The sequence below is a fragment of the Lepidochelys kempii genome, chromosome 2, assembly GCF_965140265.1.
Source record: "Lepidochelys kempii isolate rLepKem1 chromosome 2, rLepKem1.hap2, whole genome shotgun sequence".
In the NCBI taxonomy this organism is placed as follows: Eukaryota; Metazoa; Chordata; order Testudines; family Cheloniidae; genus Lepidochelys; species Lepidochelys kempii.
In genome coordinates this window covers 89,178,148-89,200,432 of record NC_133257.1, presented here as the reverse complement: position 1 = coordinate 89,200,432, position 22,285 = coordinate 89,178,148, and the positions used below count along the sequence as shown (strand labels likewise).

The 22,285-nt window shown below is 47.1% G+C and overlaps 1 protein-coding gene and 1 long non-coding RNA gene across 4 annotated transcripts in view; one reads left to right on the top strand and one right to left on the bottom strand.

Moving 5' to 3' along the window:
* Window positions 1-3,139, bottom strand: part of TWSG1 (twisted gastrulation BMP signaling modulator 1) — a 40,342-nt gene extending 37,203 nt beyond the window's left edge. The window contains exon 1 of one of the 2 annotated variants that reach the window (XM_073331600.1): window positions 1,896-3,139. The gene's annotated coding sequence lies outside the window, so the exon portion shown is untranslated. Of the gene's footprint in view, window positions 1-1,415; window positions 1,768-1,895 lie in introns of those variants that run through there. The other variant, XM_073331603.1, reaches the window with a different exon arrangement.
* LOC140906838 (uncharacterized) overlaps window positions 2,140-22,285 on the top strand; it is a 51,892-nt gene continuing 31,746 nt past the window's right edge. For both annotated transcript variants that reach the window (XR_012157263.1, XR_012157264.1), the window contains exons 1-2: window positions 2,140-2,290; window positions 11,927-12,045. This is a non-coding gene — a long non-coding RNA (uncharacterized lncRNA). The remainder of the gene's footprint in view (window positions 2,291-11,926; window positions 12,046-22,285) is intronic.

The following is a 22,285-nucleotide window of genomic DNA, read 5'->3' as shown; positions in this document are numbered from 1 at the left end:
ATTTAGTCACTGTATATCAAAGGGCTTCCGAATACACAACTGGCTAGATGTCACTGATATGAATACACTGCAATGGAGTTATATTAATAATTTAATACAGATGTGTGTTGTGGGGCGAGTGGCTAACAATTTCCATGCTTCACTGCTTATTCTTAGTTGCCACTTACCCTTTCAATCTACATTTTCACTACACCCCATTCCCTGCTTGCCCTCAAACCTTTCTCACTGGCTGTCTTCATTCCTTACCTATATTCAGTTTCTGCCTGCTACCTATCCCTCTTGTTTAACCTTTCATAATTCAGTTGGCTCATTCCCAGTTACTCACATCCTAAACTGAACACTAAAGCTTGATTTGGAAGGTCAATTTTAAGTCTGGCTTAACAAACACTAGTTACTCACCTTGTATCTACACTATGAAAAGTGGTCAACACCTTTAGCTCGATTTCAGGTGATTGAGTTAGCTAAATTAATCCGAAATGTCCATTTTTTCTAATCTAAACAAAAGAACCATGACACGGGGGAGAAAAATACCCCTGAAAGGTCCACCATGAGTACTGGCGATTAACTCCCTTTCCCTGCACAAACATCTGGTACTGCTGTCCAAGAGGCTGCTACGGCAGCAAAGGAGTAGATCACTCTCTTTCCATGGGTCTGGATCAACATGTGATTGGTAGGAATGATGTGGAGAAATGAGGAGCAAGGTAGTTGAACTGTAATCTCTTTGGGACAACCTCTTTTTGTTCTGTGTTTGTACAGCACCTAGCACAATCAGGACCTGGTCCATGACCAGAGAGCCTAAGTGCTACAATAATATAAGGTCACTAGGGCCCTGGTACAGCAGAGCGCTCCCCTTCACTATCTACGTTGATCTTGCCCCTTGAAGTGGCTGAAAGGGTGGTGGTCTGTATTTCATATCATTTGGTTCCATACACAGAAATAAGACTGAGGTCTCTGTTCCTCAGAGATTCATTTTGTCTTGGGTGGCTAGGTAGTTTTCAAGTGAATGACTATACAGAAACTACTCACAAATAAATCTGATGCCAACTTGAACTTGATCTCCCGAACAACATGAAATATGCATAAAAGGTTGGAGGGTTTTTTGGTTTTTTTGCAATTCAACCATTTCCCCCTAAACATTTGTCTAGGAACTCATGTGCTAACTGCTCACAAAACACTTTGAATTGACTTAATACTCCACGGAGAACACTCCGAGCTCACCCACACCCTGCCCTTCTAACCGAGTCACCATTTTCCTACCAAAGATGGCCCTGGCACGGGCCTCCCGGGGCTGGCGACAGAGAGGGAAAACAAGCCCAAACCGTTTTAGTTTGCTTCTGATAGGTTCCCAACCTTCTCTGGGGCAGGGGTGCCGGAACAATGCGTACGGCGGGGATGCGGAGAGCCTTTGCACCAACCTGTAAACCCCCGCATATGATGGAAACTGCGGGGCGAGGCTCGGGGGAGGCAGCCGCACCACCCACAGCCACAGGCAGAGCCAAGAAACAGCAGCAACTCCCCGGCCCATCCCCACCCCCCTTTCCCGGGAGCGTGTGCCAGGCGCCGTTTCGGGGCCGGGCCGGGCCGGGCCGGGCGTGTTTCCAAAACGCCGTTAAAAGGCAGCCATGGCCTCCCCAGCGCAGACTAGCGCCCCCTGCCTGGGGGTGTCCAGCCTGTCTACAAAGGGGAGCAGTTCGCTTCGAATCAAAGCGGAGCGAGCCGGAGCTCCTGAAAGAGCCGCAGACGCGACGCCCACCCCGCAGCCTCGCTCCGCTCCCCCTTCCCGGCACCGGAGCCCCCCCCGATCTCCTAGCCCGGCAGCCCCTCTCTCTGCGCGGCCCCTGGCGCCCCCCCCGGCCCGCAGCAGCCCCCCCCCCCCCGGCCGGCGGGTCTCTTACCCCAGGGCGTCGTGGGCTGGGCAGCCCCCCCTGTGCCTAGCGGCGGCTCGAGAGGCGGCGGCAGCGGCCGCGCTCGGCAGCCCGCGGCTTCCTTCGCCTCGGCCGCACGCAGCGAGGAGGCGGCCCGCGCGTCGCGCCGCTCACTCAGGGCCCGGCAGCGCCCCGCCTAGGGGCACCGTCAAGGGACAGGACCCTCCCCCGCTCTGCCTGGCGTGGGGGAGGGGCTGGCTCACCCCCCCCCCCCCCCACCACCACCCATCCGCACTCACTTGGGGGAAACCAGGATGCCCCCGCCCCGCGTGCCTGGCTCTGCCTGGGCCCCCTTGGTCCCATCCAAGGAGGGGATGGGCCTGCTCCACCTTCCTCACCGGCTCCAAACCGGGGCCATTTCGCGGGTGAGTTTTGCCACAGTTGCCAGACTTTCCAAACGGGTCCCTGGGCGGCGCAGCCCCGGGGCACCGTCCACCTCCGCAGGAGACGGGCCCCCGGGGGCCCAGACGTGGCAACAGCTCCACACTGGACTGACTCCCTGGTGGAAAATCACCTTGAACGCCCTGTGCCGCGCTGGTCGCCCCGTCTCACAAGAATTGTACTGGAATTGGAAAAAGTACAGAGGAGGGCAAGAGCCGGGATTAAGGGTGTGGAACAGCTTGGGCCTGAGGAGAGATTAAACAGGCTGAGACTGTTCAGCTGAGAAAAGAGAGGTGGGAGGGGGAGATAGGATAGAAGTCTATAAAATCATGACTGGTATGAAGAATGTGACTAAGGGGTTACTTATCTGTAACAGGAGGCTCTTCAAGATGTGCGATCCCTGTTTGTATTCCACCCATGGGTGGGCACGCGCCCCATACCCGAGTCCAGAAGTGTTTCTTTGCAGTAGCCGTACACCCACATGTGCATAGTGCATGCTCAAATCTGAGGGTACAATAGGTCTTGCATGTGGACACCTCTCCAGTGTCCCTCTTACTGTTGTGCAGTCCAGTCCACAGCAGGGGGGATGGAGGGTGGGGATTGGAATAGGAATTGGGACTACACAGCTCACAGAACCTCCAGTTGCAGGTAAGTAGTCTCCTCTTTTTCTTCAAGTCGTGGTCCCTATATGTACTCCATGTGTGCGTGATTAGCGAGCAGTGATCAGTGCAGAGGTGGATGAGAGGATGCAATAGGAAGTGCAATCAGCAGTACAGCTTGGCCCACAACAGAGTTGGTAGCTGCTACTTGTGCGATGGCATTGTGGGATGTGGACGGAGTGCCAAGCTGTTGCATGACAGATGGCCTGCCATGAGACGTCAGCAAGGCAGGCTGATGTAGCTGCTTGCGCTTGCATAGAGTGCACTGTAGCTCCCTCAGGCGGAGGCATATTGGATTGTGTGTAGCATTCACGGATCCACCGGGAGACCTATTTGGAGATTCACTGGGAGGAGAGGGTTTGGCCCTTGGATCAGTTGGCAATGGCCACAAATAATTTGGCAATGTGCAAAATGAGCGAGTCATGTGGAGGTAGAATGCCTGTGCTCCGCGGATGTCTAGGGAGTGTAGAATCCTATCCACGTGGGAGGTGTGTGGTTTAGAGCAGAATACAGATAGGTAGATGCACTGATTTAGGTGGAACGTCAACACTACTTTTGGGAGGAATTTAGGGTGTAACCACAAGGAAAATTTATTCTTGTGGAACCCAGTGTAAGGGGGGGTTTGCCATCATGGCCGCCAGTTCACTGACCTGTCCAGCTGAGGTAATGGCTTCCAAGAATGTCACCTTTGTGAAGAGGTGGGAGAGGAAGCATGTTGCCAGTGGCTCAAAGGGTGGCTTTGTGAGGGCAGAGAGAACGAGATTAAGGTCCCACAGGGGTGTGGGCTTGAGTACTGGCAGGAAAGTACTGAGTAAACCCTTAATGAAACGGATGGTCGTAGGGTTTGTAAAAACACAGAGGTGCTATCCATGGGGAGACAAAGAACCTGAGTGCTGCCAGATAGCTCTATAAGAGTCTAAGGGCAAGATTGAGAAGTTGTTGAGGATGATGGGTATAGATATAGCTCTCAGGGGATGGGGATGGCAGTGAAATGTCTCCTTTTAGCTCTGTAGCAGGCCCTGGTGGATGCCCTTCTCCTCTGGTTAAAGATGTGTTACACTGGGGTGGAGCATGCCCTGTCTATCCCTTAGCCGCATCCAAATACTAGGCTGTGAGGTGAAGATAGCCCAGCTGGGGATGTTGGACTTGGTCCCAGTCTTGCATAAGGAGATCTGGGAGTGTTCAGAGGCAGAGTAGTGTGTGGATGGAGAGTCTGTGCAGATCTGTGAACCAGAATTGGCGGGGTCAGAATAGGGCTACAAGTATCACAGTGGCTTAGTCCAAGCGGATCTTGTGGGAGGAGGGGAAATGGGGGGGGGGGGGGGAGGCATAGCGGAGGTTGCCTGTTCAGGGGAGGAAAAGGGAGTCACCCTGTGAGTCTTCCCTTAAGGCTCCCCTGGAGCAATAAAGGGGCAGTTTGCAGTTCTCACGAGTGGCAAAGAGGCCCCACCACAGGGTACCCCATTTATGGAAGAGGTATCCGAGCATGGCATCATGTAACTCCCACTCTTGGTTGAGGTAGAGTGTCCTGCTGAGCACATTGGCTAGGGCATTTTCGGTACCTGGGTGGTATATGGTTTGGAGCATCAGCTGGTGCTTGATGCACCAGTTCCAAAGAGAGACAGACTCAGAACAGAGGGAGGGAGACTTAGCACCACCCTGCTTATTCATGTACACAACTGCTGTAGTGGTGGGACTGGATGAGAGAAAGAAATGCCTGGCACGTGAAACTGACTTCCTCAGAACAACGCTTCCTCAGCTCTCGTCCCCTAACGCCCCTACTCTACTTGCGCTATATTGATGACATCTTCATCATCTGGACCCATGGAAAAGAAGCCCTTCAGGAATTTCACCACGATTTCAACAATTTCCATCCCACCATCAACCTCAGCCTGGTCCAGTCCACACAAGAGATCCACTTCCTGGACACTACAGTGCTAATAAACGATGGTCACATAAACACCACCCTATACCGGAAACCTACTGACCGCTATTCCTACCTACATGCCTCCAGCTTTCACCCTGACCACACCACACGATCCATCGTCTACAGCCAAGCTCTGCGATACAAACGCATTTGCTCCAACCCCTCAGACAGAGACAGACACCTATAAGATCTCTGTCAAGCATTCTTACAACTACAGTACCCACCTGCGGAAGTGAAGAAACAGATTGATAGAGCCAGAAGAGTTCCCAGAAGTCACCTACAACAGGACAGGCCTAACAAAGAAAATAACAGAACGCCACTAGCCGTCACCTTCAGCCCCCAACTAAAACCCCTCCAACGCATTATTAAGGATCTACAACCTATCCTGAAGGATGACCCAACATTCTCACAAATCCTGGGAGACAGGCCAGTCCTTGCCTACAGACAGCCCCCCAACCTGAAGCAAATACTCACCAGCAACCACATACCACACAACAGAACCACTAACCCAGGAACCTATCCTTGCAACAAAGCCCGTTGCCAACTGTGCCCACATATCTATTCAGGGGAAACCATCACAGGGCCTAATAACATCAGCCACGCTATCAGAGGCTCGTTCACCTGCACATCCACCAATGTGATATATGCCATCATGTGCCAGCAATGCCCCTCTGCCATGTACATTGGTCAAACTGGACAGTCTCTGCATAAAAGAATAAATGGACACAAATCAGATGTCAAGAATTATAACATTCATAAACCAGTCGGAGAACACTTCAATCTCTCTGGTCACGCGATTACAGACATGAAAGTTGCAATTCTTCAACAAAAAAACTTCAAATCCAGACTCCAGCAAGAAACTGTTGAATTGGAATTCATTTGCAAATTGGATACAATTAACTTAGGCTTGAATAGAGACTGGGAGTGGCTAAGTCATTATGCAAGGTAACCTATTTCCCCTTGTTTTTTCCTAACCCCCCCCCCCCCCCCCCCCCCCCGACTTTCTTGTTAAACCCTGGATTTGTGCTGGAAATGGCCCACCTTGATTATCATACACATTGTAAGGAGAGTGATCACTTTAGATAAGCTATTGCCAGCAGGAGAGTGGGGTGGGGGGAGGTATATTTTTTCATGCTTTGTGTGTATAAAAGATCTTCTACACTTTCCACAATATGCATCCGATGAAGTGAGCTGTAGCTCACGAAAGCTTATGCTCAAATAAATTGGTTAGTCTCTAAGGTGCCACAAGTATTCCTTTTCTTTTTGCGAATACAGACTAACACGGCTGTTACTCTGAAACCTGACTTCCCACAGTTCTAGCATGTTTATATGCATCCTGGCTTCCCATGGCATTCACACCCCCTGGGCTGTGTGACCATCTAGATGGGCTCCCCAACCTATGAGGGAGGCATCCATTGTAATGGTAGTCTGTGTGGTGGGAGAGGTGAAGGGGGTACCAAATGTGACCTTGGAAGGATCAGTCCATCATGTGAGGGAGGTGAACACTGTTCAGGCAATAAGGACCCTGGCCTCCATATGGTCCATGCTGACTCTGTAGATGGAGAGGAGCCCCATCTGGAAGCAGTGCATATGCAGACATGCATGCAATGTATATGTTCAAGGACAGAGAGACAATGGTGGACTGTAGTGCATAGTTTGCAACGCAGACAACAATGGTAGCAATTCCATCCATGCCCACATGCGCCCTACACAGCCTACTATTAATGCCAGCAGGAGGCCTCACATAGGCAGCACTGCTCTCAGCGACCTTGCTTCCCTTCCTCTGCCATGACCATCCTCTTTCACCAGCAGCCTCAGTTTTGATGCGATGGTCAAGACCCACGAACCTCCCCCGATGCCACTTGCAGAGCCTCATGTTGTCTTTGGGAGCTGTCTTGGCCTATTTGCCCACAATGTGGACTGTTGGGTACTGGAAATCATCTACCGTGGATACTCCATAGAATTTCTCTCATTTCCCCCTCACTCCTGGATACTCCCCTTCCCTTCAATGCGTTCTCAAACAAGAAGCAGACTCTCTTCTCCTAAAGGGAGCTATAGAGTAGATCCCACCTCCTAACATGGAATGAAACTTCTACTTCCCATACTTCCTCATCCCTAAGAAGGACTGTCAAGGTTCCTCTCCCACTCTGAACTCTAGGGTACAGATGTGGGGACCTGCATGAAAAACCTCCTAAGCTTATCTTTACCAGCTTAGTCAAAACTCCCCCAAGGTACAAAATATTCCACCCTTTGTCCTTGGATTGGCTGCTACCACCACCAAACTAATACTGGTTACTGGGGAAGAGCTGTTTGGACACGTCTTTCCCCCCAAAATACTTCCCAAAACCTTGCACCCCACTTCCTGGACAAGGTTTGGTAAAAAGCCTCACCAATTTGCCTAGGTGACTACAGACCCAGACCCTTGGATCTTAAGAACAATGAACAATCCTCCCAACACTTACACCCCCCCTTTCCTGGGAAATGTTGGATAAAAAGCCTCACCAATTTGCATAGGTGACCACAGACCCAAACCCTTGGATCTGAGAACAATGAAAAAGCATTGTTTTCTTACAAGAAGACTTTTAATAAAAATAGAAGTAAATAGAAATAAAGAAATCCCCCCCTGTAAAATCAGGATGGTAGATACCTTACAGGGTAATTAGATTCAAAACATAGAGAACCCCTCTAGGCAAAACCTTAAGTTACAAAAAAGATACACAGACAGAAATAGTTATTCTATTCAGCACAGTTCTTTTCTCAGCCATTTAAAGAAATCATAATCTAACACGTACCTAGCTAGATTACTTACTAAAAGTTCTAAGACTCCATTCCTGGTCTATCCCCGGCAAAGACAGAATATAGACAGACACACAGACCCTTTGTTTCTCTCCCTCCTCCCAGCTTTTGAAAGTATCTTGTCTCCTCATTGGTCATTTTGGTAAGGTGCCAGCGAGGTTACCTTTAGCTTCTTAACCCTTTACAGGTGAGAGGAGCTTTCCCCTGGCCAGGAGGGATTTCAAAGGGGTTTACCCTTCCCTTTATATTTATGACAAGGACGGAGGGTGCTGCCTCATTCTCGACCTTTGGCTGCTGAACACATTTATCAGAAAATCCAAATTCTGCAGGCGGACGCTGGCATCAATTATCCCATCTCTCCCCCAGGGGGCCTGGCTCATGGTCTTGACATTAAAGATGCCCACTTCCATGTGGACATTCACCCGGCCCAGTGGAAATTTCTACATTTTCAAGGACACACTACTACCAATTCCAGGTTCTCCCTTTTGGCATAGCCATGGCTCCACAAGTCTTCATGAAAGTTTTCGCCATAGTAGAAGCACAAATATGCCACCTCAGCTGTTCGGTATACCCCTATCTACCCCAGTTCCTATATCCCTAGGAACTGTAGCATGGCCCTGGAGTCTTTCAAGAGTGAAGGGACTTGTCTGTCTTGCTGTGAAACAGTTTGTACTCACCAAAGGGGAGGTCCTCGATTGCATTTTGGACCTCCCTTGGGAAGCCAGATGTCTGGAGCCATGAGTCCTGGCACATGACAACCCCAGTCGTGTGAGAGCAAGAGGATGTGCTGGCCACATCTATAGCCGCCTGGAGACTCACTTGGGCAACCAGGTGCCCCTCATCTACCAGCACCTAATATTGCTGCTGTTGGTAGTTTGTCCCAGAATTCTGCTAGCTTAGCATAGTTATTAAAATCATACTTGTCTAGCAGAGCCTGATAGTTTGCAATCCAAAACTGTAGTACTGCTGAGGAATATACTTTCCTCCTCAACAGGTCCATGCACTTTGCTGCCCAGTCTGGAGGGGGTGACTTCTATGTCTGCTGGCATTCTCGCTCAGCTGCCACGTGCAAAAAAGAAAATCCACCCTTTTAACAGGTACAAAATACCTCCGCCCTGTCCGCTAACGTGTGGGGACACAGAAGGCAGGGGTGAGCCACACTGCTCATGCTGGGTGAAGGATGACTTCATTAATAGGTAGTGCCACCCTTGAGGGCCCCTGAGGTTGGAGAATGTCCAGGAGCTGGTGTTGCTTTTCCCAAACTTCCTCCAATGGGATGCTCAGGTCTGCTGCTACCCTCTGGAGCAAATCATGATATTGCCGGTAGTCATCTGGTGAAAAAGGGAGAAAGGAATAAGCACCTCATCCAGTGAAGAGGAAGCAGCTGTGGGGACTGGCAGAGCAAGTGGCACCAGTTGGACATCTGCCTCTTCCTCAGACAGTGGTGGTAGAGGAGCCGGGCACTTGTAATAGGATGCCTGGCAGGGTGGGTAGCGTTGGTAGGAGTCCCAGGGTGCCCAATACAGCCAAGGGGAAGGGGCCGGTGGTTGCGGTGGGCCCCACAGGTACTAGTACTAGACCCTCGCTGCTGGATCATATGCCAGTGGATAAGGTGGTCAGGGACGTGAGTCAGAACTGTGGCATGACATTGGGGAGAATGAGGGTTCCAGCTCTGAAAACTCCTCAGACTCCAAGGACAGTTCCAGCACTAAGGGAACCAGCACTACAGATGGGCTGTGGTGTGGCATTAGTAGGAGCCTGTCCGGCAGCAGTAAAAGAGATTTGTCCTCTGGAGTGGAGATCTCTTAGGTGAAAAGGGGTCTGGAGAGGAGCAGAGTGGGTGGGTACAGGAGTATCAGCTCATCTGCCAAAATGAGGGGCTCAGAGCTGCCAGAAGTCCTTCGAGTGCCCGTAGAGATGCCAGAGGATCCGGGTGGCATCTGTTGGGCTGTCTTGTCTGAGCAGCATGGCAGTAGCGATGGGATGGGTGGTGTGTGCGCCTGTGAGCACTCCAAATGCACAGGTACCAGGGTTCCAGCGGATCCCTTTGTGCTGAGCTTTAATCTTCCACTCGGGAAAGCTTGGGCACGGATCTGGCCAGATCTGCGGGCATCATCTCAGCTGACCTGGCTTGGCTTGGGGAAGAAACGCTGCACATGGGAGCAGTCTGCTGCAGGGATCTGCTCTTGTGCCTGTGAGAGTGCTTCTTACTCTCATGTCTGGGCTTGTCCTTCACCATTGGTACTGCTGGATCTGGGGCATGCAAAGTGCTTGGAGGGACGCTCACCGCTGATGACGGCTGCTGTTCGGGGGGTCTGATGGTCCCGGATCCAAGTGTGTACGTGGTCTCATTGCTTCCTCCATTAGAAATTTACACTGGTGGAGCTCCTGAGCTTCCCAGGTTCGGGGAAAGGAAGGTCTTGTCGAAGCAGGAAGGAGTGAGCCTCGCCGAGGCAGTAGACACATCTCTGGTGCTCGTTGCTTATGAGAATGAGTAGAAGACAGTTCTAAATCCTGGAACGCGGAGCATAGTCTCCTGGAAGGACAGGGACAGTTCCCAAATGGGGGAAAAACTATCACTAACTCAATTATCTGCTCTTCAACTACTATCTATATACAACTATCTACAAGAATGGAGAAACTCACTCTCTTAGTCAAAATTAAGAGCGTGAAGGAACAGGAGGTTTCAACTCAGGCCATGCAGCAGTAAGAGGGAATTGGAGAGGTATCAATCTGCACAACCTATTATACTCTTGGCTGCAAGCACAAGGGGATGTACTACACACATGCAGGTCTACGGACACTGCTAAGAAACACTTCTGGACTCAGGCACATGGTGTGCATCTGCACCCACATATGGAATACATATAGGGAACATCACCCAAAGAAGTGTTATTTACCCCTTCATGTAACACATGAACTAGGGGTCACCCCATGAAATTAATAAGCAGCAGGTTTAAAACCAACAAATAGGAAGTACTTTGTAACACAGCACACAGTCAACCTGTTGAACTCATTGCTAGGGGATGTTATAAAGGCCAGAAGTATAACTGGGTTAAAAAAAGAATTAGATATATTCACAGAGGATTGGTCCATCAATGGCTATTAGCCAGGATGCAACCCCATGCTCTAGGTTTTCCTAAACCTCTGACTGCCAGAAGCTGGGTCTGGGTGACAGGATGGACCACTTGATAAATTGCGCTGTTCTGTTCGCTCCCTCTGAAACATCTGGCACCAGCCACTGCTGGAAGACAGGATACTGCGCTAGATGGACCATTGGTCTGACCCAGTATGGCTGTTCTTATGTTCTTAACCATTTGGTGGAAAAGAAAAGTGGGAGGAGGGGACAAAACATCTCCAGACAAAAGAGTAACATTTTGAACTGGGTTCCCCCAGTTCTGCTTCTTATACTATTGCATCCTCACATGGGTTTAAACTAGTGTTGGCACATGGGAAGGGAGGAGACTTTGGTGCTTACAGTGCAGGTGGAATGTGTAGGCTGCGGAAGAATGACATTTTAATTGCTGATGTTCAGGGTGAATTCGATTTAAATCATGATTTAAATCACTAGTCAGGAACACTATTTAATCATGGATTTTTACATAAATGTGCATTCTTGTTGGTTGTTACAACCTTAATCCATATTCTTCACAACTCAGAGGTAGATGTAGGTTTCATTTTTAGAAGGTACACACTATACATTTTTAAAAGCAACTTATTTTGAAAACTTTTCAGATTAGTTTTACAGCTATATCAGAAAATGAATGATTGTTTGGTTATTTAATTTACCAAAGGTAATTGAAGCAGATATTTATGAAGTAATTGAGAGCTGAATTATCTCCATTTCAACAGGTTAATCATTAATAATTGGAGGATTTTTTTTGCCATGCTGAGTTAGGAGGAGAACATCACCAGATAGACATTTAAATTTTTATTTAACTAAAACAACATTATGTATTTTGGATTTTTTCTTCAACAGCAAACATATAATATTTTAACAAAACAAGCATATGACTTTTTGAATTTAGTTAAAAATTCAAGTTTTTTAAAACCAGGTTTGTTTTTGTTAAACAATTTTAACTAAAATAGTTAAATATTAAAAAAAATCAACTGTGTCAGCCAGGTCAACATGAGAAACTTAAAATCTTGGCTTCTGCAGCCGACTCAGTCGCCTTTACCTTCATTTTCCTGTTTATTCATAATCTGGAAAAGAAAAATAAGCTTTCCTGCTTTTTCAGGTTCCAAATTCTCAATTTGGAATGAATTGGTCCAAAAGGAAGAAAATATTCTTTCTACACCATCAGAAGAGGCTACTGCTGCTAAGTGAGATTATCACTTCAACAGTTTCTGAATCCAGGTGCGTAAGTGATTTCCACCAGTTCACTGGTGTGACTTTGCTGATGTTTTAAAGAAACATATTTCTTGAATGGATCTTATTTCCAAACTGGGTCTCTTTTACAGCCTGCTGCCATTATGGGTTTTCCCTTCTAGTGAGAATGGTATGATAGATCTCAAATCAATGAAGGCTACATTCAGAAAGACCTCAAGACTTATGGAATATGCTGCTCAAACAGTTTCACTTTTGTTTCTACTGCCTGCCTCTCCCTTCTCACATTTATCTCCAGACTTCTTCTCCTTGTCCAGATCTATTCCATCCCCAACAATCTTCTATTCATTGAACTTTTTGAAATTTTGCAGAGGTAAGGGATTGACTCTGTGTACACAAATTTGCAGGGGGACAATAGCGTTAAGGTCTGTTATTTCTCACCTCTCTATATTATTTACTTTAAAACATGTTTGGTGTTAACAAGCATGTTATCTCTGAAGACACAAATCCACAATCTGAGAACTGCAAAACTAAGCATCTCTGATGGTATCTTCTAAACTGAGCACTGAGTCCCATTGGGTAGATGGAAAGATTGATCTAAATAATCTATACAGAAGCCCCTGGAAGCCCAGAATATTGGGCCCCTAATCCATGAACTATTGGAACTCATTTACAAAACTTTTTTCAAACATTACATGAATATATTGTTGTATACTATAGAATTAGAATTTATAATCCCTATTCCATGATGAGATAGCTTTGGGCTATAATGTATCTTTAGATAAAATGCTTTTTGAGGAAAAAACGTATCAAAAAATCAGATTTAAATGAAAAAATCCAATTTAAAAAAAAATTGATTTTTATCCACCCTCCTGATGTTTAAAGATGTAGTATTTGTGTTCTAGAAACATGCTGAAAGTGTTAAACTGAGCATTCTGTTCAAAGAGAAAGTTAAAATGGGCATTTCAAACAGGATAGTTAGAAAGAGTTGTTCATTGTGTCTCCTGTCTGGCAGGTCAGCAAGCATGGAAAGGATGAGTGAGTAGGGGAAGTTAAAAGGAGAACTTTCTCCAGACCTTTCTAACACAGCAGAGGGGTCCCTGGACTCCAGGAAAGTCTCAATTACTTTCTTGAGACTTCCTCACATTAGAGGTTTAACCTGTTACATATGTGACTATCAGGTGCCAGGGTGACATACTTGATCCCTAGGATTAAAAATTGTGAATTTGGGGTAAGACACCTCCCTGAAGAAGTTTGACTACAATCTATGAAATAAGGCTTGTTCACTACCATGAGTAGTGGTTATTTTCAGCCTGATTATTTTTTAAACCACACCAACACTCTTAATGGGGTATGTGGTAAGACGTATATAAGAAATCCTTGTACGGTGGATTAGAAGGCAATCTAGAGAAACTCAACAACTGGAACAACTCAAAACCTGGGAGAGCTTGATGGCCAAGGGCCCTAATTTGTCTACAAGGGACTGCAACACTAGAGCACACAGTCCTTTCCTCAGGATAACTGAATTTCTGCTTTACCCATCCACAAGAAAATGTACATTTTATGTGCAGTGGGAAACTGAGGACAGTTAGTCTTCTATCTTTTAAAAGGAACAGCAGATCGGATTTAAGAGGAACATCTGGCTTCTGGTCCTCTTACCAGTTTAAATAAATTACTGAAAGCACTGGATGCGTTCTGCCTGGTAATACCTCTAGGATGCAAACATCTTATAGCTCTTACAACGTTGATATGGAATTTGAGGTCTGAATGGGACTTTTTTCCATGAGTCTTCTTTTGCGTGCCCTAAATCAGACAAGTTACTGTTTCCATTGCCTATTGGACAATGGATAGCAAAGTCTCTTAACAAACGAGTCCTGGAGAGGAAGCCACATAACCATTTGATGTTCAGCAAGCTTATAATACATGCCGTGGTGAAACCACCACCCATAGTTTTAAGTTACTCATTATTGTTCTAATAGATTTTGTTACTTTCTTGATCTTTGTGAATGTAAATGCAAGCTGAAAAACAGAAGGTGGTATAGTGTGGAAGTTTAAAATTTAATTACTTTTTGTAGTTAGCACAAAGTGTAGCCCTATTCTGTTTGAGTTTGTGTCTTATCCTGGAATGGGCGTAGTTAAGACCTACACAAGTGAGACCTTGATATTGTGTCAGTCTGGTCTCCTGTTCAGTTTGTTTTTTCTTCATCTGAAAACAAGTACATTCTGCATTCATACAGGCACATGGCATAATATTCTGTATTTCACCAAACAACTAAACAGCTACTGTAAGTTCTACTCTCCATACTTATAACAGCTTTCCAACTGCCAGTTTCTCTCAGATAAACTCTTCTTTAGAAAAGGTGGGGGAGTTGCACTGTATGTAAGAGAGCAGAATGACTGCTCAGAGCTCCGGTATGAAACTGCGGAAAAACCTGAGAGTGTCTGGATTAAGTTTAGAAGTGTGAGCAACAAGGGTGAAGTCGTGGTGGAGGTCTGCTATAGACCACCGGACCAGGGGGCTGAGGTGGACGAGCCTTTCTTCCAGCAACTAACTGAAGTCTCCCAGGAGAACCAGGACCTGCGATCTATTAACTTCTATCACCCTGATATCAGTTGGGAGAGCAATACAGCAGTGCACAGACAATCCAGGAAGTTTTTGGAAAGTGTAGGGGACAATTTCCTGGTGCAAGTGCTGGAGGAACCAACTAGGGGCAGAGCTCTTCTTGACCTGCTGCTCACAAACCGAGAATTAGTAGGGGAAGCAAAAGTGGATGGGAACCTGGGAGGCGGTGACCATGAGATGGTAGAGTTCAGGATCCTGACACAAAGAAGAAAGGAGAGCAGCAGAATACGGACCCTGGACTTCAGAAAAGCAGACTTTGACTCCCTCAGGGAACTGATGGGCAGGATTCCCTGAGAGAATAACATGACGGGGAAAGCTAGCTGTATTTTAAAGAATCCTTATTGAGGTTACAGGGACAAACCATCCCAATATGTAGAAAGAATAGTAAATATGGCAGGAGACCAGCTTGGCTTAACAGTGAAATCCTTGCTGATCTTAAACACAAAAAAGCTTACAAGAAGTGGAAGATTGGACAAATGATCAGGGAAGAGTATAAAAATATTGCTTCAGGCAGGAGTGAAATCAGAAAGGCCAAATCACACCTGGGATGTTAAGAGTAACAAGAAGGGTTTCTTCAGGTTTGTTAGCAACAAGAAGAAAGTCAAGGAAAGTGTGGGCCCCTTACTGAATGAGGGAGGCAACCTAGTGACAGAGGTTGTGCAAAAAGCTAACGTACTCAATGCTTTTTTTGCCTCTGTCTTCACGAACAAGGTCAGCTCCCAGACTACTGCATTGGGCAGCACAGCATGGGGAGGAGGTGACCAGCCCTCTGTGGAGAAAGAAGTGGTTCGGGACTATTTAGAAAAGCTGGACAAACACAAGTCCATGGGGCCGGATGCACTGAATCAGAGAGTGCTAAAGGAGTTGGCGGATGTGATTGCAGAGCCATTATCTTTGAAAATGCATGGCCATCGGGGGAGGTCCCGGATGACTGGAAAAAGGCTAATGTAGTGCCCATCTTTAAAAAAAGGGAAGGAGGAGGATCCTGGGAACTACAGGACAGTCAGCCTCACCTCAGTCCCTGGAAAAATCATGGAGCAGGTCCTCAAGGAATTAATTCTGAAGCACTTAGAGGAGAGGAAAGTGATCAGGAACAGTCAGCATGGATTCACCAAGGGCAAGTCATGCCTGACTAATCTCATTGCCTTCTATGACGAGTAACTGGCTCTGTGGATGAGGGGAAAGCAGTGGATGTGTTGTTCCTTGACTTTAGCAGAGCTTTTGACACAAGTCTCCCACAGTATTCTTGTCAGCAAGTTAAAGAAGTATGGGCTGGATGAATGGACAATAAGGTGGATAGAAAGCTGGCTAGATTGTCGGGCTCAACGGGTAGTGATCAATGGCTCCATATCTAGTTGGCAGCCGGTATCAAGTGGAATGCCCCAAGGGTCGGTCCTCGGGCCGATTTTGTTCAGTATCTTCATTAATGATCTGGAGGACTGTGTGGATTTCACCCTCAGCAAGTTTGCAGATGACACTAAACTGGGAGGAGAGGTAGATACGCTGGAGGGTAGGGATGGGATACAGAGGGCCCTAGACAAATTAGAGGATTGGGCCAAAAGAAATCTGATGAGGTTCAACAAGGACAAGTGCAGAGTCCTGCACTTAGGACAGAAGAATCCAATGCACCGCTACAGACTAGGGACCGAATGGCTAGGCAGCAGTTCTGCAGAAAAGAACCTGGGGGTTACAGTGGACGAGAAGCTGGATAGGAGTCAGTGTGCCATTGTTGCCAAGAAGGCCAATGGCATTTTGGAATATATATGAAGAGGCATTGCCAGCAGATCAAGGGACGTGATCGTTCCCCTCTATTTGACATTGGTGAGGCCTCATCTGGAGTACTGTGTTCAGTTTTGGGCCCCACACTACAAGAAGGATGTGAAAAAATTGGAAAACGTCCAGCGGAGGGCAACAAAAATGATTAGGGGACTGGAACACATGACTTATGAGGAGAGGCTGAGGGAACTGGGATTGTTTAGTCTGCGGAAGAGAAGAATGAGGGGGGGATCTGATTGCTGCTTTCAACTACCTGAAAGGGGGTTCCAAAGAGGATAGAGCTATACTGTTCTCAGTGGTACCAGATGACAGAACAAGGAGTAGTGGTCTCAAGTTGTTGTGGGGGAGGTTTAGGTTGGATATTAGGAAAAACTTTTTCACTAGGAGGATGGTGAAACACTGGAATGCGTTACCTAGGGAGGTGGTGGAATCTCCTTCCTTTCAAGTTTTTAAGGTCAGGCTTGACAAAGCCCTGGCTGGGATGATTTAGTTGGGGATTGGGCTTTGAGCAGGGGGTTGGACTAGATGACCTCCTGAGGTCCTTTCCAACCCTGATATTCTATGAATACCTTGAAAAGTAATCTCAGATGCGGAAACCAGATCTAAAGTATTCTTGAATATTTCCCGGTCTAAATAGTACAAAAATCTTTTCATGAATATCTGTAACCTTCTACCAATAAATACTTCGTTACCCACACATTAGTAATGCTAATGATTATAAAAAAGTTAAATGTAATAACACAGGGAAGTTTTCCAACAGTTGAGGGTTATATCTGCTCTCAACCCTTACATGACTATGGGTATGTCTACACTACGAAATTAGGTCACTCTTATAGAAGTCAATTTTTAGAAATCGATTTTATACAGTCGATTGCATGTGTCCACACTAAGCGCATTAAGTTGGGGGAGTACATCCACAGTACCATGTCTAGCTTCGACTTTTGTAGTGTTGCACTGTGGGTAGCTATCCCACAGTTCCAGCAGTCTCCGCTGCCCATTGGAATTCTGGGTTGAGCTCCCAATGTCTGATGGGGCAAAAACATTGCCACGGGTGGTTTTGGGTACATGTAGTCAGTCACCCCTCCCTCTGTGAAAGCAATGGCAGACAATTATTTTGTGCCTTTTTTCTGTGCAGACACCATACTGCTGTCAGCAGACGGTGTAGTAGGACTGCTAACCATCGTCGTCATCCACCGCTTCCCCTGCAACTCTGCTGCTCTTGTCTCAGTAGCAAATTTCTCCATGTTGTCTGTCATGTGCTCCCAGGTACTTGTGTTCTTCCTCAGGAAACGTGCGCGGTGCTGTCGTCCTCCACTGCTTCCGCTGCAACTCCGCTCTCCTGGGGCCATGAATCCACCTCACAGGTCCTCTCGTCGTTCTGTATAAATATCTATTCTTGTGTCATCCGTTGTCATCCACCACTTCCGCTGCAACTCTGCTGTCCTGCAGACGCCATACCATGGCAAGCATGGAGCCTGCTCAGCTCATCACTGCTGTTGTGAGCATTGCAAACACCTCGCGCATTATCCTGGGGTATGTGCAGAACCTGCAAGAGGAGACGACGACAGCACAATCACGATAGTGATGAGAACATGGACACAGACTTCTCTCAAAGCATGGGCCCTGGCAATTTGGACATCCTGGTGGTAATGGAGCAGGTTCATGCCGTGGGACGCTGATTCTGGGCCTGGGAAACAAGCACAGACTGGTGGGACCACATAGTGTTACAGGTCTGGGATGATTCCCAGTGGCTGCAAAACTTTCAACTGCGTAAGGGAACTTTCATGGAACTTTGTGACTTGCTTTCCCCTGCCCTGAAGCACAAGAATACCAAGATGAGAGCACCCTCACAGTTGAAGTGAGTGGCAATAGCCCTCTGGAAGCTTGCAACGCCAGACAGCTATCGGTCAGTCAGGAATCAGTTTGGAGTGGGTAAATCTACTGTGGGGGTTGCTGTGATGCAAGTAGCCAATGCAATCACTGAGCTGCTGCTATCAATGGTAGTGACTCTGGGAAATGTGCAGGTCATAGTGGATGGCTTTGCTGCAATGGGGTTCCCTAACTGTGGTGGGACGATAGATGGAATGCATATCCTTATCTTGGGACTGGACCACCTTGGCAGCCAGTACATAAACCGCAAAGGGTACTTCTTAATGGTGCTGCAAGCACTGGTGGATCACAAGGGATGTTTCAACGACATCAACGTGGGATGGCCAGGAAAGGTGCATGATGCTTACATTTTCAGGAACGTTGGTCTGTTTGAACACCTGCAGGAAGGAACTTACTTCCCAGACCACAAAATTACCATTGGGGATATTGAAATGCCTATTGTTATCCTTGGGGACCCAGCCTACCCCTTAATGCCATGGCTCATGAAGCCATACACAGGTACCCTGGACAGTAGTAAGGAGCAGTTCAACTATAGGCTGAACAAGTGCAGAATGGTGGTAGAATGTGCATTTGGACATTTAAAAGCTTGCTGGCACAGTTTGCTGACTAGGTTAGACCTCAGCAAAAACAATTTTCCCATTGTTATTGCTGCTTGCTGTGTGCTCCACAATATCTGTGAGAGTAAGGGGGAGACGTTTATGGTGGGGTGGGAGGTTGAGGCAAATCACCTGGTGGTCGATTACATTCAGCCAGACACCAGGGCCATTAGAAGAGCACAGCTGGGCGCCCTGCGCATCAGACAAGCTTTGAAAAGCAGTTTCATGACTGGCCAGGCTACAGTATGATATGTCTGTTTCTCCTTGATGAAAACCCACCTCCTTGGTTGACTCTACTTCCCTGTAAGCCAGCCGACCTCCCCCCTTCGATCACCGCTTTCAGAGGCAATAAAGTCATCATTGTTTCAAAATCATGCATTCATTATTAATTCATCACACAAATAGGGGGAAAACTCGCAAGGTAGCCCAGGAGGGGTGGCGGAGAAGGGAAGGACAAGGTCACACTAGTTCAGAACTTATTGAATACCAGCCTTCCATTGCTTGGGCAATCCTCTGGGGTGGAGTGGCTGGGGACCCGTAGCCTCCCCCCCGTGTTCTTGGGCGTCTGGGTGAGGAGGATATGGAACTTGGGGAGGAGGGCAGGCGGTTATACAGGGGCTGCAGCGGTGGTCTGTGCTCCTGCTGCCTTTCCTGCAGCTCCACCAGACGCCTGAGCATGTCAGTTTGCTCCCCCATTAGACTCAGCATTGCATCCTGCCTCCTTTCATCACGCTCCTCCCTCCTCTCATTGCATTCATTTAACGCTTTCCTGGTCTTTGCCATTGTTTGCCCCCACGCATTCTGCTGAGCTCTTTCAGTGCAGGAGGACTGCATGAGCTCTGAGCATTTCTTTGTGAAGGCGTTTTTTTCGCCTTCTAATCTGTGCTAGCCTCTGGGACGGAGATGATAGGGGGAGCGTAGAAACATTTGCAGCTGCAGGAGGAAAAAGAGGGAGAGTAGTATTTAAAAAAAGATACATTTTAGAGAACAAAGTGAAGACTGTTTCACACTGAATCAAGCAATTCACATTACATAGCACATGTGCTTTTGGGAGAAGGTTGCATTTTTCCTCTTATATTGAGTGCCTGCTGGTTTGGTGAGAAACATCACATACGCTCGGCTGGGCAACAGAATTCGGCTTGCAGGCAGTCATGGTAAGGCAAAGGGTTTCGGCTTCTTCAACCTTCATAACATGTGGGAACAGTTTCAAACAGCAGCACCCTCCTTTCCCATACCAAGCATAGCCCGTTGGTATGGCCATTTAAAAGGAGGGGCTGCAGTTTTAGGGTGAATGTGCAGCACAACCCAACCCCCTCCCTCCCCAGTTCTCTGGGATGATCGCTTCACCCTCTCTCCCACCACAACTGCGTGGCTAGTATCAGGGAAGATCCCTGTCAGCCAAATGCGAACAGCTCAGCATGAACGGGCCTCCCCCTACCACGTGGCTGACAGCAGGGATGATTTCTTTTCAGCCAAAGGCAAACAGCCCAGCAGGAGTGGACACTTCTGAATGTCCCCTTAAACAAATTTCCTGTATTTGAACCAGGTGCCCATGAATGATATCACTCTCCTGAGGCTAACACAAAGAGAAAGAATGGATGTTGCTTGAATGCCACCAAAGCCCGGGCCCATTCGCTGCAATACTTTGTTCTGCGATGATTCCAGATTTCTTGCTACTGGCTTGACGTGGTAAAAGTGTCCTACCATGGAGGACAGAATAAGGCTGACCTCCCCAGAAACCTTCTGCAAAGGCTTTTAGAGTACCTCCAGGAGAGCTTAATGAGATGTCCTTGGAGGATTTCCACTCCATCCCCAGACATGTTAACAGACTTTTCCAGTAGCTATGCTGGCTGCGAATACATCCCAAGTCTTCAGGGCAAATTAATCATTAAAGACGCTTGCTTTTAAATCCTGTATTTTATATTCACAAAGGTACACTCACTGGAGGTGCCTTCTCCAGCTTCATGGTCCGGTAGCCTGCCTTGGGAGGGTATTGGCTCCAGGGTGATTAACAGTTCCTGGCTGCCAGGGAGAAGGGATTCTCCGCTTGCCTGCTGTGTGCTATCCTCAACCACCTCCTCCTCCTCCTCCTCCACAAAATCTTCATTCCTGTTGCGTGAGATTCCCCCCTTGCAGGTGTCCACGGACAGTGGTGGGGCGCTCCCTAGAATTGCATGCAGCTCATCATAGAAGCGGCATGTATGGGGCTCTGACCCGGAGTGACCGTTTGCATCCTTTGTTTTTTGGTAGGCTTGCCTCAGCTCCTTAACTTTCACGTAGCACTGCTGTGTGTCCGTCTTGTAGCCTCCGTCCATCATGCCCATGGAGATTTTGGCAAATATATTGGCCTTTCATCTTTTGGAACGGAGTTCTGCCTGCACAGATTCTTCTCCCCATATAGCGATCAGATTCAGTCCTCCCATTCGGTCCATGCTGGAGCTCTTTTGCGATTCTGGGACTCCATGGTCACCTGTGCTGATGAGCTCGCCACGCTGGCCAAACAGGAAATGAAATTCAAAAAGTTCCCAGGGCTTTTCCTGTCTACCTGGCCAGTGCATCGGAGTTGAGAGTGCTGTCCAGAGTGGTCATAATGGAGCACTCTGGGATAGCTCCCGGAGGCCAGTACTGTTAAATTGCTTCCACACTACCCCAAATTCTACCCAGCGAGGTCGATTTTAGTGCTACTCCCCTCGCCAGGGAGGAGTACAGAAATAGATTTTAAGTCAACAAAACAGGCTTGGTTGTGTGGATGGATGCAGGGTTAAATTGACCTAATGCTGCTAAATTCGACCTAAACTCGTAGTGTAGATCAGGGGCTATGATAGAAGTGATTAAAAACTTACCTGATCATCAGCTGTTCATAAACTACTGCAAAGGTGATCAGAATATATATTTATACACACTCTCTCTCTCTCTGGACCCTTTCAACTAATCAATTATAAATCAATTTTAAAATAATTTTTGTTAAATAGTATCTAAAGCTTCAAGATTTAATTTCAGTCAAAAATCCAGCCATTTGTTAACATGACCAATAAAATTTATTAAACATATTTACAACTATTTACATATCTTTCCATAGGTAAATATTAAAATAGACAATGTACAATTTAAGAATTTTCATTCAAAGGCATTTTGTTGGGGAAAAAAATAGGCTCTATTGTGAGACCACCATATAAGAGCAAAAGGTGTTTTAGTTTAAACAAAAATATTTTCACCATAGTAAGTCATAGGTATGGCATTACAATAGCAGACTAATATGAAATGTGGTTTTGTAAATATTACAGTTATTTAGGTATCAGATACTGAAGTAAGGGAGTTAAGTTGAGTGAAGCATGCAACACCATTCAGTTTCAAATCTTTTACAGTTATGGTGATGAAACAAGCA